Source organism: Monodon monoceros, unplaced genomic scaffold (assembly GCF_005190385.1).
Source record: "Monodon monoceros isolate NGI ecotype Baffin Bay Population unplaced genomic scaffold, NGI_Narwhal_1 Super_Scaffold_3, whole genome shotgun sequence".
Lineage (NCBI taxonomy): Eukaryota > Metazoa > Chordata > Mammalia > Artiodactyla > Monodontidae > Monodon > Monodon monoceros.
In genome coordinates this window covers 14298543-14314767 of record NW_021703780.1, presented here as the reverse complement: position 1 = coordinate 14314767, position 16225 = coordinate 14298543, and the positions used below count along the sequence as shown (strand labels likewise).

Below are 16225 nucleotides of genomic sequence, written 5' to 3'. Positions count from 1 at the left end.
CTTTGGCTACACTTTGTTCTTGGTTACATAGTTCTGGCACATGGAAACAAATTGGAGGTAGCAGCACACAGCCCTCTTTTTCCCAAGGTGAGGATTCTCAGTCATTATTTTGATAATTCAGTCCACCCACAAATGGGGGTGGGGGGTTGGGAAAGATGAGCACGGAAGGTGAGTGGATGAACTGTAAAGGGAAGAAAGCAAAGGTGAGCAATGCCAGGTTCCCTAGCACTGCAGACACTAAAATTGACACTTTTTATTTGTTCAGTGAATTCTTAACCTGAGATCCCTAGACAGGCTTCAGGAGTCTGTGAGTTCCATGAATCGTGTGTTACGTTTTAGGTTTTGTGCATTTATTTGAGGAGATGATCCACAGCTTTTATCTTATCTTTTTGGAGTCATCTATGTCGAAATATTGACCGAGATATCAATGATTTTATGGAAGTGCAAAACAGAGAACTGGTTCCTTCCTGCTTTTTCTTTCCAAGTCCCTCCACAAAGACAGAATCTCAGGCTCAGGTGAACAGAGGCTTTGGTTCTTCAGAACAGAGGTGTGAACAGCCTTGCTGAACAGAATTATCCAGGCAGATCATGTTTGGTATGTTCAATCTTTTGGGAATATCTTCTCTTTTTAAAGGGCATCTTGTGATGGTCATACTTTAACTCAAAGGAATAATTCACTAATCCCAGGCACCGAGGAGGGGGATGGGGTAAGGTTCAGAGGCATTTGAGAAGATGACAAGGGCTAGTGGACACCACTCAGGCCACCGGGCATGTCTCTAATAATCCACTTTGTGGATAAGACTGTCCCTGCATGAAAATTTTATGTCATTAGAAATAGATAAGACTGCTGGTCTTAAACCTAAGGATTCTTTTTATATTCCACTGATTTGTTGGAGCTATACCTAAATACTCCAGTCCACATTCATCTCTTCTGTCATTGAATCCCTTGGAATTTGAATAAATTTACTGTTTATTCATTAAAATATCAATATAAAGAAATTACTCTTAAATTTTTTCCCCCGTTTTCTGTTTTCCAAGTCTCCCCTGTCTATATTTAAATGCCTCAAGGCAGGACCATACACAGTCCAAATTTACTTTATGTCATTATGTAATGCTAAAGAAAGTGCTGCCCATAGTCTTTCTTTTTTATTCAAACAGAAAGTCACAAAAATTATTATCATCCTCATCAGTTCACTCAGTCCCATGTAATTAATTTTTTTTATCTTGATCTTTTGTTAGCACTTTTATGAATTCATCAGTTTCCATAGTCTCTTCCTCTTGGCATATGTTGACAAAGAGCCTCCATTCACCTGTTGGCCAGGTGCCCTTGTGCCGGGGACACCTGCCCAGCTGTACACAGTGGCCCTAACCAAGGAGAACATGACATGCAATCAATGGTAAGTAGTTTCCATTGGTTTGCTTACTGAAACAAATCCAGATTTAAAGTCAGAGCTCAGAGAAAGAGACAAGTGTGTCTGAAATAGTATAGAAAATAAAACCATTGCCCATGGTGTTTAATATATATTTTTAAAATTCTAATTATTGGGAAGAAATAAGATGACTTTGAAAACAAAATTAATATGAGAAGTAATAGGATTAATTATAATTAGTTAAAATTAACCAATAATTATAATAATCAGCCATATTAATAAAAACAGAATTAATAACCGCCAGATTCAAAGTTTGGAGACAGTCTAAGGGAGAAAGATTATCCAAGAGAATTTAAGAGAACTAGTGGTATCAATATGAATCCAGAAAGAGTATAGAGAAAGGGGCCAACACGGTATTTAATTCTTCTGAGTGTAAAGAAGGCTCGAGAAGGTGAGTTGCCTGAGACCAATGGTTAGACAAGGGTTTATTAGTAATAAGGCAAACTTATTTATCTTTCATTTGAATGGAGTATCTTAAAACTAATGAAAATAGGGAATTCCCTGGCGGTCCAGTGGTTAAAACTCGGTGCTTTCACTGCTGTGAGCCCAGGCTTAATCCCTGCTCAGGGATCTAAGATCCCACAAGCCACGTGGTGCGGGCAAAACAAATAAACAAACAAAAAGTAATGAAAATATAGAACAAAAATAATCATTTCATCCTAACATGACACACTAGTATTTGTATGTTCTTTCATTTCTTTTCATGTTTTCTATGTGATATACTTTGTCGCTGTAAGTTAAAAGCGAAGTCAAAATGTATAGCTAAAATAGAGAATTAGATTTCAGTTTAAAAACTAAGATTATGTTTATTAAGGGGAACACACTTGCCTCTCTCATTTGATCACAGCAAAAAGTAATACTTATACAGTATTGCTGTAAGATGGAACAGCTAACGATGGGGAAGAAAGAAAGACTGAAGGATGTGGAGAAGTCTACCTAGAACTTACCCAGAATTAACAACACTCTTTTAAGTGATGGAAATGCCACAATATCCATCCACCACACACCTGGCGCACAGAAGGCTCTCAACTGATATTGGTTGAACTGAATGTTTGACACATAACGTTCAGTTAGAGAACAACCTAGAAAATATGCATTGTCTAGAAGAAACTTTCATTGTTCAAAATAATTTTAAACAGTAAATATAACAATCAGTGGTCTATTATGAATTTAATGTTGTACATATGTATTATATACTTAGCATGTATTAAATACAGAGTATGTTTAATACATATGAAATAAAAAGTGGGCTGACCTGCAATTTCATGGAATCACTAAGACAGCAAGTGGAAAATTCCGAAAAAATAACTCCGTCTAATCAGGTATATTCCTAGTCAGGGCATCTAAAAACATTTTACAATGGACAACTCTAGTTATCCAAGTTTCTGCCTGTTTTAGGTCAAGAGTCATCACAAAACAGAAAGGATTAACTTCAAATAATTTTCCCGGCTAGATCTCACACTTGGAAAATAGTATTCTATTGAGTTTTGTGGATTCCTCCATTTTTTGGAAACAACACAATCCAGATTAAGTATTTTGTAATGATCCAAAAAGAGAAAAGAAAAGAAAAGAAAAAGAGGCTGATTTAAAACCTTGATCCTTCTTTATGACACCTCAAGAGTTTTGTTGATGTGATCCGGTTGCTTCTCAGCAAATGTAAGGGGTAGACTCAGGAGTTATTTAGGAGTCTGATCTACATGAAAGGAAGATCTGTGAGCCTTCTTACCAGTTCTGGTCAGAGGAGCCAGCATTTGTCTCCTCCTTCTCTCCCCCACACTTCCCACCCTAGATTATCTTCATCATCTTGTGACCAAAGGAGAAAATAACTCCCCAGCTGTCAGTGGCTTTCTCAGCTGCCAACACAAGAACTTGATCACACAGAGGGAAACTCCTGATTTAAGGAAAGACAGTCAACATGCACACTTTTGCTTACACCATCGGGGCTTCTGGTGGTGGTCATGGGGTGTACCTCTGCCTGCATCCACCAGTGCTCCCTGAAGCTACAGTAAAGACTTAGCTTTTTGTTGTTATTATTCTTTTAGCTTTTGCATAACTGGCCTTTTGAATATCTCACATGGACCACTGGCCACCAGGTTTTATATGATATATAGAGAATATAACTTTGCTCACTTTCTGCCATTTTAGAAATTCTCTGGGTCCTGCTGAACCTGTTAATAGTGAATAGTGGACCAGTGGTGGGAGGAAGGGAGGAGGCTCTGACTGAGGAGCTGCGGCCTTGCTCAGTGCTGGCTCTTTGTCCATGCTTCTACTTTTCAAGAATCAATAGGGTTGGAAGCTGGAGACACTGGAGGTATGTGACAGAGGAGAAAGGCGAAGATGCTCGTAGATCCATCTGGCAGTGCATGCATGGAGGATGGAGGGAGGCCTAGAAGAGGTAGCAGGAAAGGCATGGGGCTCTGTACAGGGCAGAGAGAACGGACAAAGCCAGAGCTAGGACCAGCCCGTGGTGCCAGGGTTGGCTGGCTGGGCTGTGGGTGTCTTGGGGACATGGAAACAATGCCTGGGATAAAAAGCTCCACGCCCACCACCCATGACCATGTGGCAGGTCTTCCTGAAAGTAGTCCTGAATTTAAATGGAAAGAGTCTAGAAGGGCTATATTTTCGATTTTTTAAGGATAATAAAAGCATTAATGGATGAAATTCTGCATTTTTGACTAAGTATCTATAATTTTGTGAATTTCTCCCAGTGGTGATGAAATAATAGTGGATGAAGTAAAATCAATGTAGCCTCTGCAAATACCTGTGGGGAGAGGGTGATAGACAGGAAGGGGGAGGATTCTACAGCACAGATGGAGTATAGTTTATAGTTCCAGCTTCTGACATGATGAGGAAGAAGGAGAAGATGCGGGGCTTAACTCTAAGTTAACTTCAGAAAAAAAAGTGATGAATTTCTTACTTCTCACAGATGTAGCAATGAAAATTCATTCTTCATTCAACAAAACTTGATCTTCAGACAAGTCTCGAATGATTTACTACAACCTCATAAAAAGCGTCAAAGAGATCTGTAAAATAAGACCAACCTGCTCACAGTTTTTAAAAAGTAACTACAGAAAAGTCTGAATAATTGTGTGGTGCCATTCAAACATATTTGATAAGCCTTCTACAATCATTACTATGTACTTGAACTTTTCTTGTTTTATGTATTTTCTTGTATTTAGATTTTCAACTACATGATCAAACTCTTTTAGTGTCATGAAAACTCATTTTAAAATCGAATAACTGTATTTTTCTTTAGTCTAACTACTATAACTCAGAAAAGATTCTAATGTCTGATTTTTCCTGTATTTGGGAATTCTTATTGAAGTCTGATGTGGTCATTAAAAAAGATTGCAAAGAAAAGTAACTATAATCATAACCCTCTTGTAATCTAAAAACAACTGATGTCAGGAAGTAGCTGTGCGGCTGAAATGTTTAGTCAACACCTCCTTGATCATGTCTAACCAGAACCTGAATAAAACTTACTAAGAGGGCTTCCCTGGTGGCGCAGTGGTTGAGAGTCTGCCTGCCGATGCAGGGGACACGGGTTCGTGCCCTGGCCCGGGAAGATCCCACATGCCGCAGAGTGGCTGGGCCCGTGAGCCACGGCCGCTGAGCCTGCGCGTCCAGAGCCTGTGCTCCACAACGGGAGAGGCCACAACAGTGAGAGGCCTGCGTACCACAAAAAAAAAAAAAAAAAAAAACTTACTAAGAACACCAGTGTCATGAGCTTTTCATTTATTTTGCTCTGATTTCAAATATCCATTGAGAGATTTTTGCCCTCCCACCCACCCAAAGACAGAGAGCTGGTGGCAAATTGGAGCAAATGCTGACATAGATTTGCATTTTCCAGGGTTCTTTAAAGCACAAGTAAGAGCGCCACAGCCTCCCACTGAGTAGCAAAAAATAGCCAATTTTCCATGGTCCACTGGAAAATTGGCATTTATCAGTGAGGGAAGCTTATTCATTATGTAAGAGTACATTCTGTAGATAGTTTTTCAACTATCCACATAAAATCCAGCCCCAGTGCCAAGGTCCCAGATCTCATCTTGCCCTGGTATCTGGAGCAATGATGACCAGGCTGTGTTTTGAGCCTGCCTGAGGATGGCTGATTCATTGTAGCATTTGCTCTGTGTATTTTAAGACAGGAAGCCAGTACAGTTCAATAACTCTTCCAGTTCCTGGCTTTGGAAGTAAGCAGACAGCAAATTTCATTTTGCACGTTAGTTCAAACCTGTCATGTTCAAACAACTTCAGCAACCCTCTAGAGAGCAGTGCTGCCCAGAAGAACTTTCTGTGATGATGAAGGTGTTCATCTAAGTGTGATTTTAAAAGTTCAGGTGTGCTCCCCTTCCCCTCCCCACTCGCTTCATCTCCCAGAGCAGAAGTCTCCACTACCACTTCCAGGAATCATCTTTATCAGTCACCCTTCAGTGAGGGCTGAAAAACTAAAATAGCAATCAGACAGGGAAAGAATGAAGATGAAACAGATTTCTAGCAACAAGCGTTCTAGAGTTGTTCTGTCTAATATGGTATCCACTAGACACAGGTGGCTATTATAATTTTTACTAATTAAAGTGAACAATTCAGCTCCTCACTGGACACATTAAAAGGGCTCAATAGCCACATGAGCTAGTGGCTGCTGCTTTGGACAGTACAGCATTTGGCCATCCAGTAGGATATAGGAGAAAAATATCTTTATATTTTACATGTAAAGCCCCATTAATGGATTAATAAGACACAGAGATAGTTTTATATAAAGAAGAGAAATTTTTAAAAATTAACTTGTTCAGAAAAATTTCAAATAAACATGCTCTTGACAAAATTTAACTAGTATATAAAGAGTAGGGTGTAAAACGTAAAAGTCTTTTCTCACCTCCAGCTACTACAAATCCTTCCCACTGTGGCACTGAATATAATCATGATTTAGTGTGTGAGTGCGTGTGTGTGTGTGTGTATTTCTCAAAAATGCCTATGTAAATAAACACAGGTAAAGGTTTTCAATATCAGCCATTAAGAAAATGTAAACTAAAACTACAATGAAACACTTCTCATTTAAAGGGCTAAAATAATAAAAAGAAAAAACTTACAATACCAAGTCCCCGCAAGGAGGTGGAGCAACTAGAACTCCCATATATTGGTCATGGGAAAGCAAAATGGCACAGGCATTTAGAAAGAAACGTGACTTCTTATACAGTTAAACATATACTTACAATATGACCCATCATTCCTACTCCTAGAGATTCACCCAAGTGAAACAAAAACTTAAGTTTACACAAACACCTATGTATGAATGTTTATATTGGCTTTATTCATTAATTGCCAAAATGTGGAAATAACCCAAATGTTCCTCAACTGCAGAATGGATAAACAAACTGTGGTCTATCTATGTAATGAAATACTACTGAGCAATAAAAGGAAAAAACGACTGATACACCTAACAAGAGGGATACATCTAAACATGCTATGCTTGCTTAAAGAAGTCCGGTTCAAGAGACTGTATACTATATAATTCCGTTTATATGACATTCTGGTAAAGGGAAAACTATATGGGACAAAAACCACATCAATAGAAGTCAGGGATTGAGGGTGAGGGCTGGGGTGGGACTTACAAAGTGGCACAGGGGAGTTTTGGAGTGACAGAAACTGTTCTATATTTTGATTGTCAGGTGACTACACAATTGTATGCATTTGTCAAAATACTCAGTACTATACACTAAGAAGGGTGAATTTTGCTGTATGTAAATTATACTTTAATTTTTTAAATGGAGAAAAATAAGTTACAAAAAGTGCTTATGCATATACAAGTATGGGTGTGTGTATGTGCATCCTTTTATTGTTTTACAAAATGTAATAACAGTATAAATTTAATCTTGCTTTTTCATGTATGAGAATAGATACCTTATCATATTGGTACATATAATACCAGTCATCAAGTGGTAGACATTTAGTTTGTTTTCAAATTTTCCTATTTCAACAATGTTGAAATAAGCATACCTGTATGTGTCTTTTCCCAGTTGTTCAAGTAAATCCGTATAATGAATTCTTTTAAATATAATTCTTGAGTCCAAGAATATGCACACCAAAAATTTTAATAGCTACCAACAATCATCCACCAAAAATGTGAACAAGGAGAGAAACTTTGAAAGAAAAATCAATAAATGACTAAAATGACTATGTGTAGAGGGCAAGTGGCCAGAGAAATTAAAAAACACGTAATTTTTTTCCAGTTCTGAAATCTGAAGAATTGGGAAAATTGTGACACCATTTACAGAAACAGAAAAGTTAAAGGGGAACTCTTTGGGGTGAGGTGGGATTAGTGGAGGAGAGGTTAAGGTGATGAGCTGACTTTCAGACCTGTTGAATTTGTGGTGAGTGAAGCATAGCCAAGGTCTAATAGGCAGTTTGTGTGTATCTGAGCTCAGGAGAGGGTTCTGGAACAGAAATAGAGGTCCCTTAGCTATTGCTGAAGAAATGATAATTAACATAACACTATTTAAGATCTCTGAAGTCTGGGTTTCCAGGATCAATGATCTCTTCAAGCATAAAGGGAGGAAAGGTAAATAACTGAGGACTGAACCTTGGGGAAGCTTGGAAGGTCAAGTTTGGAAGATCAAAGAGGAAAAGGAAACACGAAGTTAAACAAAAAAGAACCAGGAAAGAGCAGCATTATAGGAACCAAAGAAAGAATTTCAAGGGATAAAGAAGTGGTCCACAGTATGTTAGAGCAACTCTCAAAATGAGAAAATTACACAAGCATTCCTACAACTGAACCAACCCAATAAAGGATAAAAGAGCACACTGCTTCACAAGAGAATATTTCAGAAGGATGAGGGCTGAGTGAAAAAAAAGTCCTGTGATCTGTTAATAGATCACTTTTAATTATGCACTGTCAAAGGTAAGATGAACAGAAGGCAGAATTCAACCTATAGAAAGTCATGGAAAGTGAATTGTCAGAAAATGGTGACAGTCGGTAAAAAGAACTCAGAAAAGAGAAAAATAGAATGGTAAATTGAGAGGCTAAACATGGCAATATCTTAGCTCAGAATCAGAACTCCTTTCCAGAACAGCTATGCCTTTCCCACTGTGAGTAATTTCAGAGATTGGGCTCATACGTGTCTTATTCAGGGAGAAGACTTTGCAGCAATGGAAGCCACAGAGATGAAGGCTAAAACTCAGACTGCTGAGGTCAACAGAAAGATAGGTATCTATGTCAAGTGAATGGATGCTGTCACTCAGGAATATTTAAATTTTAATGTCCATCTCAGCTTTATCTTACTGTCAATAAACATGGATTGGATCACTGATTGGTGACCCTAAATTGATAAACAGATTGTTAAATTCAGCTCCAATGTGAAGTTCTATTTTTCTTAAAAAAATAAAAGCAATATAACTAGGATGCAGTGAAATGACTATCACATAAGTGGTGATGATGTTAATATCATCTCATATATTATAGTGTTTTATAGTTTTAAAAGTTTTTTAAAATTTGCTTTCAAATGAAAAGTAACACCTTTAGCAAAGAGTCATCACACTTTAAGGTTCAAGAAATTTAATCTAGAAAGAAATTTCCATTTGAGAAAACCTCCATGTCTAGGGAATGTACATTTGTCATCTTAGTACTGAGGAGGTTTGGATGATATTTTAGGAACTTGAGGAGTAAATCTAGAACTAAATATGTGAAATGTGGGTTTCTAATTGAAACACTTGACATTGGTTAACTGATTCTGTAGCATAATAAAAAATGAAATGAATGCCAGTGGCAATGGCAGAGTAGGACCTTCAAAAATCCTTTCCTGGGCTTCCCTGGTGGCTCAGTGGTTGAGAGTCCGCCTGACGATGCAGGGGACGTGGGTCCGGGCCCCGGTCCGGGAAGATCCCACATGCCACGGAGCGGCTGGGCCCGTGAACCATGGCCGCTGAGCCTGCGCGTCCGGAGCCTGTGCTCCAAAACGGGAGAGGCCACAACAGTGAGAGGTCCGCATACTGCAAAAAAAAAAAAAAAAAAAAAAAAATCCTTTCCTCCATAAAAGCAATGTGAACACTTGAAAATTTTTCAGAATAAAATATTTCAGAACTCTGAAAATTAAGTTTAATTTCTGGTCGTTTCAATGATTAATTTTATCAAATAGTTTAAATACAGATCAATACAAATACAAATAACACAAATTCTTCACAAACTCTTTTAGAAAATAGGGTGGGGAGAGAATATTTCTCAGCTCATTCTATGAAGTCAGTATTAACCTGATACCAACAGCAGACAAAGAAAGCCCCCAAACAAGAAATCTACAGACCAATATCCCTTGTGAATATAGATTAAAAAATCCCCAACAACAACAAAAAAATAGTAAATTGTATCTAACAGCATACATAACCTTGGATGATTTATCCCAGGAATGCAAGCTTGGTTCAACATAAGAAAATCAATGTAATACACCATATAAATAGAACAAAGGACAAAAAGCACATGATCCTTTCCATAGATGCCGGAAAAGCATTAGACTAAATCCAACTCCCCTTATAATAAAAACATACAACAAACTAGGAACAGAAGGGAACTTCCTCAACTTGATAAAGGGCATCTACAAGAAACCACAGCTCATGTTATACTTAATGGGGAAAGACTGAAAGCTTTCTCTCTAAGATCAGAAAGAGACAAAGATGTCTGTTCTGACTATTTCTGTTCAACATTATTATAATGAAGGTTATAATCAGAGCAATAATGCAATTTTAAAAACCTAGATTGAAAAGGAAGTAGTAAAACTATCTCCATTTGAAGATGACATGATTATGTATATAAAACATCCTAAGAAATACACACACATAAATGATTAGAGCTAATAAACGAGTTCAACAAGGTTGAAGGATACAGTATTAATATACAAAAATATCTATTTTATTTCTAGCAATGGAAAATCTGGAAATGAAATTAAGGAAACAATTCTATTTATAATAGTATCAAAAACAATAAAATGTTTAGAAGTAAATTTAGCAAAAGAAGTATAAGATTTGTATACTGAAAACTATAAAACATTATTGAAAGAAATTACAGAGTAAGTAAATGAAAAGATATTCCATATTCATGGATTAAAAAAATATTGTTAAGATGGCAATTTCCCCAATTAAATCTATGGATTCAACATAATCCCTATCAGAATCCCAACTGTCTAGTTTTTAGAGATTGAAAAGCTGATACTAAAATTCTTTACGGAATTGCAACTCATAATACCTAAAACAATCTTACAAACCACAGAGTTGGAGTTTGCACACTTCTTGATTTCAATACTTACTAAAAAGTGGCAGAAATAAAGATAATATGGTACTGGCATAAGGCTAGATATATAGACCAATGATAGAATGGAAAGTCCACAAAAATTTTACATTTACGATTCATTGATTTGTGACAAGAGTGACAGCACAATTCAACAGAGAAAGAATGGTCTTTTCAACCAACTTGAAACTGGATACTACTAGGAAACTGGATAAACATATGCAAAAGAATGAATTTAGACCTCCACTTCACACAATATATAAGAATCAACTCAAAATAGATCAAAAACCTAAATATAAGATATAAAGCTATAAAACTATTAGAATAAATCATAAGCATAAATCTTTAAGACTTCAGATTAGGCAATGTTTTCTTAGGTATGACACCAAAAGCACAAGCAACCAAAAAAACAAAAAATTAAACTTCATCAAAATCCAAATGTTTTGTGCTTCAAAGAATGCTACTGAGAAATGAAAAGACAACTCAGAGAATAGAATATATTTGCAACTCATATATCTGATAAAGGTCTAGCATCTACATATATAAAGACGTCTGAAGTCTACAAATAACAAATGCTGGAGAGGGTGCGGAGAAACAGGAGCCCACCTACACTGTTGGTGGGAATGTAAATTAGTGTAGCCACCATAGAAAACAGTATGGAGTTTCCTCAAAAACCTAAAAATAGAGTTGCCATATGATCCAGCAATCCCACTCCTGGGCATATATTCAGACAAAACTCTAATTCAAAAAGATACATGCACCCCTATGTTCATAGCAGCACTATTCATAATAGCCAAGACATGGAAACAATCTAAATGTCCAATGACAGATGAATGGTTAAAGAAGATGTGGTACATATATACAATGGAATACTACGCAGCCATAAAAAAGAGTGAAATAATGCCATTTGCAGCAACATGGATGGGCCTAGAAATTATCATACTAAGTGAAGTCACAAAGAGAAAGACAAATACCATATGATATCACTTACATATGGAATCTAAAATATGCCACAAATGAACCTGACTACAAAACAGAAACAGACTCACAAACATAGAGAATAGACATGTGGTTGCAGAGGGGGAGGGGGATGGGGGAGGGAGGGATTGGGAGTTAGCAGATGCTAACTGGTATATATAGAATGGATAAACAACAAGTCCTACTGTATAGCACAGGGAACTATATTCAATATCCTGTAATAAACCATAATGGAATAGAATATTTAAAAGAATGTATATATATGTATAAATGAATCACTTTGCCGTGCAGCAGAAATTAACACAACATTGTAAATCAACTATACTTCGATAAAAAAAATAAGTCTGACAACTCAACAATAAAAAGACACATAACCCAAATCAAAATAAAAATAACCAAATTGAGTAGGTATTTCTCTAAATAAGATATACAAATGGCCAATAAGTATATGAAAAGATGTTCAGTGACACTACTGTATAGGGAAATGCAAATTAAATCACAAAAAATTACCACTTCACACTCACAAGGATGGCTAAAATAAAAAAGACAGACACACTCCACTCCTAGAGAAATGAAAACATATAGTTTCATAAAAACTTGTTTGCTAATTTTCTTGGCAACATTATTCATAATATCCAGAAGGTGGAAACAGCCTAAATATCTACCAAAGGATGAATGGATAAACAAAATGTGGTATATCCATACAACATAATATTACTCAGAGATGAAGTCCTGACACAAAATACAGTGTGGATGAACCTTGAAAATATTATGCTAAGTGAAAGAAGCCAGACACAAAAGCCCAGGTATTGTATAATTTCACTTATATGAAATGTCCAGAATAGGAATCCACAGAGGCAGAAAGTTGATTGGTGGTTGCCAGGGGGAGAGCAAAATGGGGAATGATTGTTAATGGGTATGGGGTTTCTTTGGGGGGTTGATGAAAATATTCTAGAATTAGCAAGCTTTGGGTTAATCTTTGTATATGGAGTAATGCAAAAGTTTAACAGCATTTTTTTTTCATGTGGCTATCCAGTTTCCCAGCACCATTTTTGAAAAACACTGTCCTTTCCCCATTGAATGGTCTTGGTACTCTTGTTGAAAATCATTTGACCATATGTGTGAGGGTTTATTTCTGGGCTCTCAGCTCTATTCTACTAGTATCTATGCCTGTCTTTATGCCAGTACCACACAGTTTTAATTATTGTATCTTTGCTGTAGTAAGTTTTGAAATCAGGAAGTGTGAAACTTCCAACGTTGTGTTTCTCAAGATTTTTTTTTTTTAACTGTTCTAGGTCTCTTGAGATTCCAGATGAAGTTTAGGATGAATTTTTCTATTCCTGGAAAAAGAAATCATTGGGAATTTGATAGGGATTACATTGAATCTGTAGATTGATTCAGGTAGTATTGACATCTCAATTTTTCCAATTCATGAACATGGGATGTCTTACTATTTATTGGTGTCATCTCTAATTTCTTTCAGCAATATTTTGTAGTTTTCAGTGTACAAGTCTTTCACCTCCTTGCTTAAGTTTATAACTGAGTATTTTATTATTATCGATGCTATAGCAAATGAAATTATTTTCTTAATTATCTTTCTAGATTGTTCATTGTTGGTGTATAGAAATGCAACTGATTTCTGAGTGTTGATTTTGTATCCTACAACTTTGCTGAATTTACTAATTCTAACAGTTGTGTGCGTGTGTGTGTGTGATCTTTAGGGTTTTCTACATATGAGATCATGTCATCTATGAACAGAGATCATTTTACTTCTTCCTTTTCAATTTGGATGTCTTTTATTTCTTTTTCTTACCTAATTGCTCTGTCTAGAACTTCCAGTACTTTGTTGAAACGAAGTGGCAAAAGTGGGTATCCTTGCTTGTTCCTGAGCTTAGAGGAAACACTTTGTCTTTTATCCTTGACTATGATGTTGGCTGTTAGTTTTCATATATGGTCTTTATGTTGCTGAGGTAGTTTCCTTCTATTCCTAGTTTGTTGAGTGTTTTCATCATGAAAGTGTGAATTTTTTCAAATGCTTTTTCTGCATCAATTGAGATGATCATATAATTCTTCTTTCATTCAGTTAATGTGCTGTATTACACCAATTGATTTTCACATGTTGAACCATCCCACATAAGTTTTGATCTGTAGACTGGCTGATACTGAAGGATGAGCCAGTACAATATTTACCTTAATAAATAATTTTGACTATTGAAGAACTCTGAGTGATTTCTTCTGTATGTGTCTTTTTCTTGTTTATAGCTTTTTCCTTATAACATTATTTTTAAAGATTATGGAAGTCCATCATTCTCATTTTATGGAAATTAAGATATTTTAGAGAGGCATAAAGTGAACTGGTAATTTAAAAAACTAGAATGAACTATTTGGAGAAACTACTTATTACTTTAAAGAAAATTCTTGAGATGATTTCAATCTTGTGAAACAATGTGATTATATAACACTTCAATGGATCTATTCAATTGTAATGATAGATATGTCATTTTCTCATTCTGGGAGTTTTTTAGCTCTTGATATTTTGAAATTTAACTTTCTCTTTTAAAGTGATAAAACTGGCATAGGTATGCCAAGTTATATCCTCAGCAGTCCTACAAACTGGAGGAGCAAGGAAAGTGTGCTTTTAGAGCAGCACTATCCAATAGAAATTTAAGTTGAAACACAAATGTAATTTTAATTTTTCTAGTAGTCACATTTTAAATGATAGAAAAGGCGAAACTGGTTTTAATATAATTTATTTAATCCAATATATTCTAAGTATGATTTCAACATATATTCAAATTAATTTTTTATTAAAAAGTTGAGATTATTTGTACTAAATCTTTGAAATACTGTATGTATTTTATACCTATAGCATACCTCAATTTGTAGTTGCCACATTTCAAGTGCCCAATCGACATACGTGGCTTGGGCTATAGCGCAACCTTAGAGTTCTACACTTCCTGAATTTATAATAGCATGCTTTTGCACCCATGAAATCACATTATGCAATACCTAGCTACATCTCAGCAAAATATTTGTCGAGGCCCTCGAAGAGGGGAGAGACTGAGGGTTGATGAGAAATGGTTATCTCACTACTTGCTCAGTGTTTGGGGCTTATTGCCAGCCCTCAGAGTTCTTGGATAGACTGTTATATTCATAATCATTGTCAGCTCCTGATGTTTTTCCTTTTTTATCAGAAAGTTAGGCTTCTGGCAGTATTCAGTGCTCAATGTCATTGCCATTCATTTTTAATTTATAACATTTGCCCTCAATTAAAACGTTTTAATTTTTAATAGGTATATAAATGTCCAAATAATAAAAAAGGCAAACAGTGGAAATATTCTCTCTTATACCTGCACCCCATTTGTCTCAGTTCCCAAATCTCCAGTGCCTAATAACTATTATTTTTTCTCATTTATCCTTCTATCTAATGAAGCTTAAGCTTCACAGCACTCTATTTGCCTAGGTCCCTTCCAAAGCCCTGGGTGGGGTCCCAGCAATGTGTTCACAAAGAAATCTATTTCTGTAAATAAAAATTTATTTTTATTTACAAATTTATTGTTGTAAATGTTGCAAAAATAAGATATTTTCAACTGCAGTAAGTTAAGACCATTGTCTCTTTCCACTCAACTTTCCCTCCATTATATCTTCCCTCATTTGAGTGGTGACAGAATTGACTGCATCCAATTTTGGAATCTAGCCAAAGAGAAGCTGAGTTAAAGCTACATTTAATTTAGGCTTAGAAGGGCATATTTATGTGGTTTATAGTCACTTTCATGTATAGTCAATTTATTGGTAACTGTTCTGATATAAGAAGAGATTCTAGGAATATCCCTACTCTCCACTGTGCTGAATCTCCCCACCTCATGATACATAGGTGCAGGACCAGAGATTGTATCACTACATGGACATGAATTAGTTCATACAACACTGGAAGAACATGTATGGTGGAAGAGAAACAAAATTTGAAATGTAGAGAGTTGAAAATAGCCTGTGGAAAATTCTTCCAAACATCAAACATGTAAAATTATAAATGGAAGATGTGATTCTCATTGACATCTGACCCAAACTAATGTTCTCTCCTGTCATGAATATACTCAATAACACAGTGTATATAATTATAAATGTACCATGCATGTTTTTCTGATGAGAATGGTGTAAAATAACATTTATCGAAAATGTACTCACTTAGAGAACACAAACCTACCCCTGTCTATGTCAGATGTCAAATTTTATGTATTCCAATATATTGAATTGCTTTAGTATATCTCACATAGTTTACCCTGACAAAGTCTGGTGCTTTCTGAGGAAAAAGCACCCCAAATTGTTACTAATTCAGCAAATGATCAACATGTTAGAGGAATGACTAAATAATATATCTATTGCCTCCATATAAAATAGTAATGTGACTTGTTATTATGCAAAGAGGCAATAAAAGAGTAAGCAGCCCCAAAAGTTTGGGGAAAAAAGCACTATGGCGATGTGTCACAAATTAATAAAAGTAGTATGCTTTTTTTCTGGATTTTGTGATGTTTGGTATATTTTCTCATAT

The 16225-nt window shown here is 36.0% G+C and overlaps 1 pseudogene; it reads right to left on the bottom strand.

Annotated features, from left to right (window-relative positions):
* Window positions 1–3703: 3703 nt before the first annotated feature.
* Window positions 3704–14591, bottom strand: LOC114907102 (annotated as a pseudogene).
* Between the last annotated feature and the right edge of the window lie 1634 nt (window positions 14592–16225).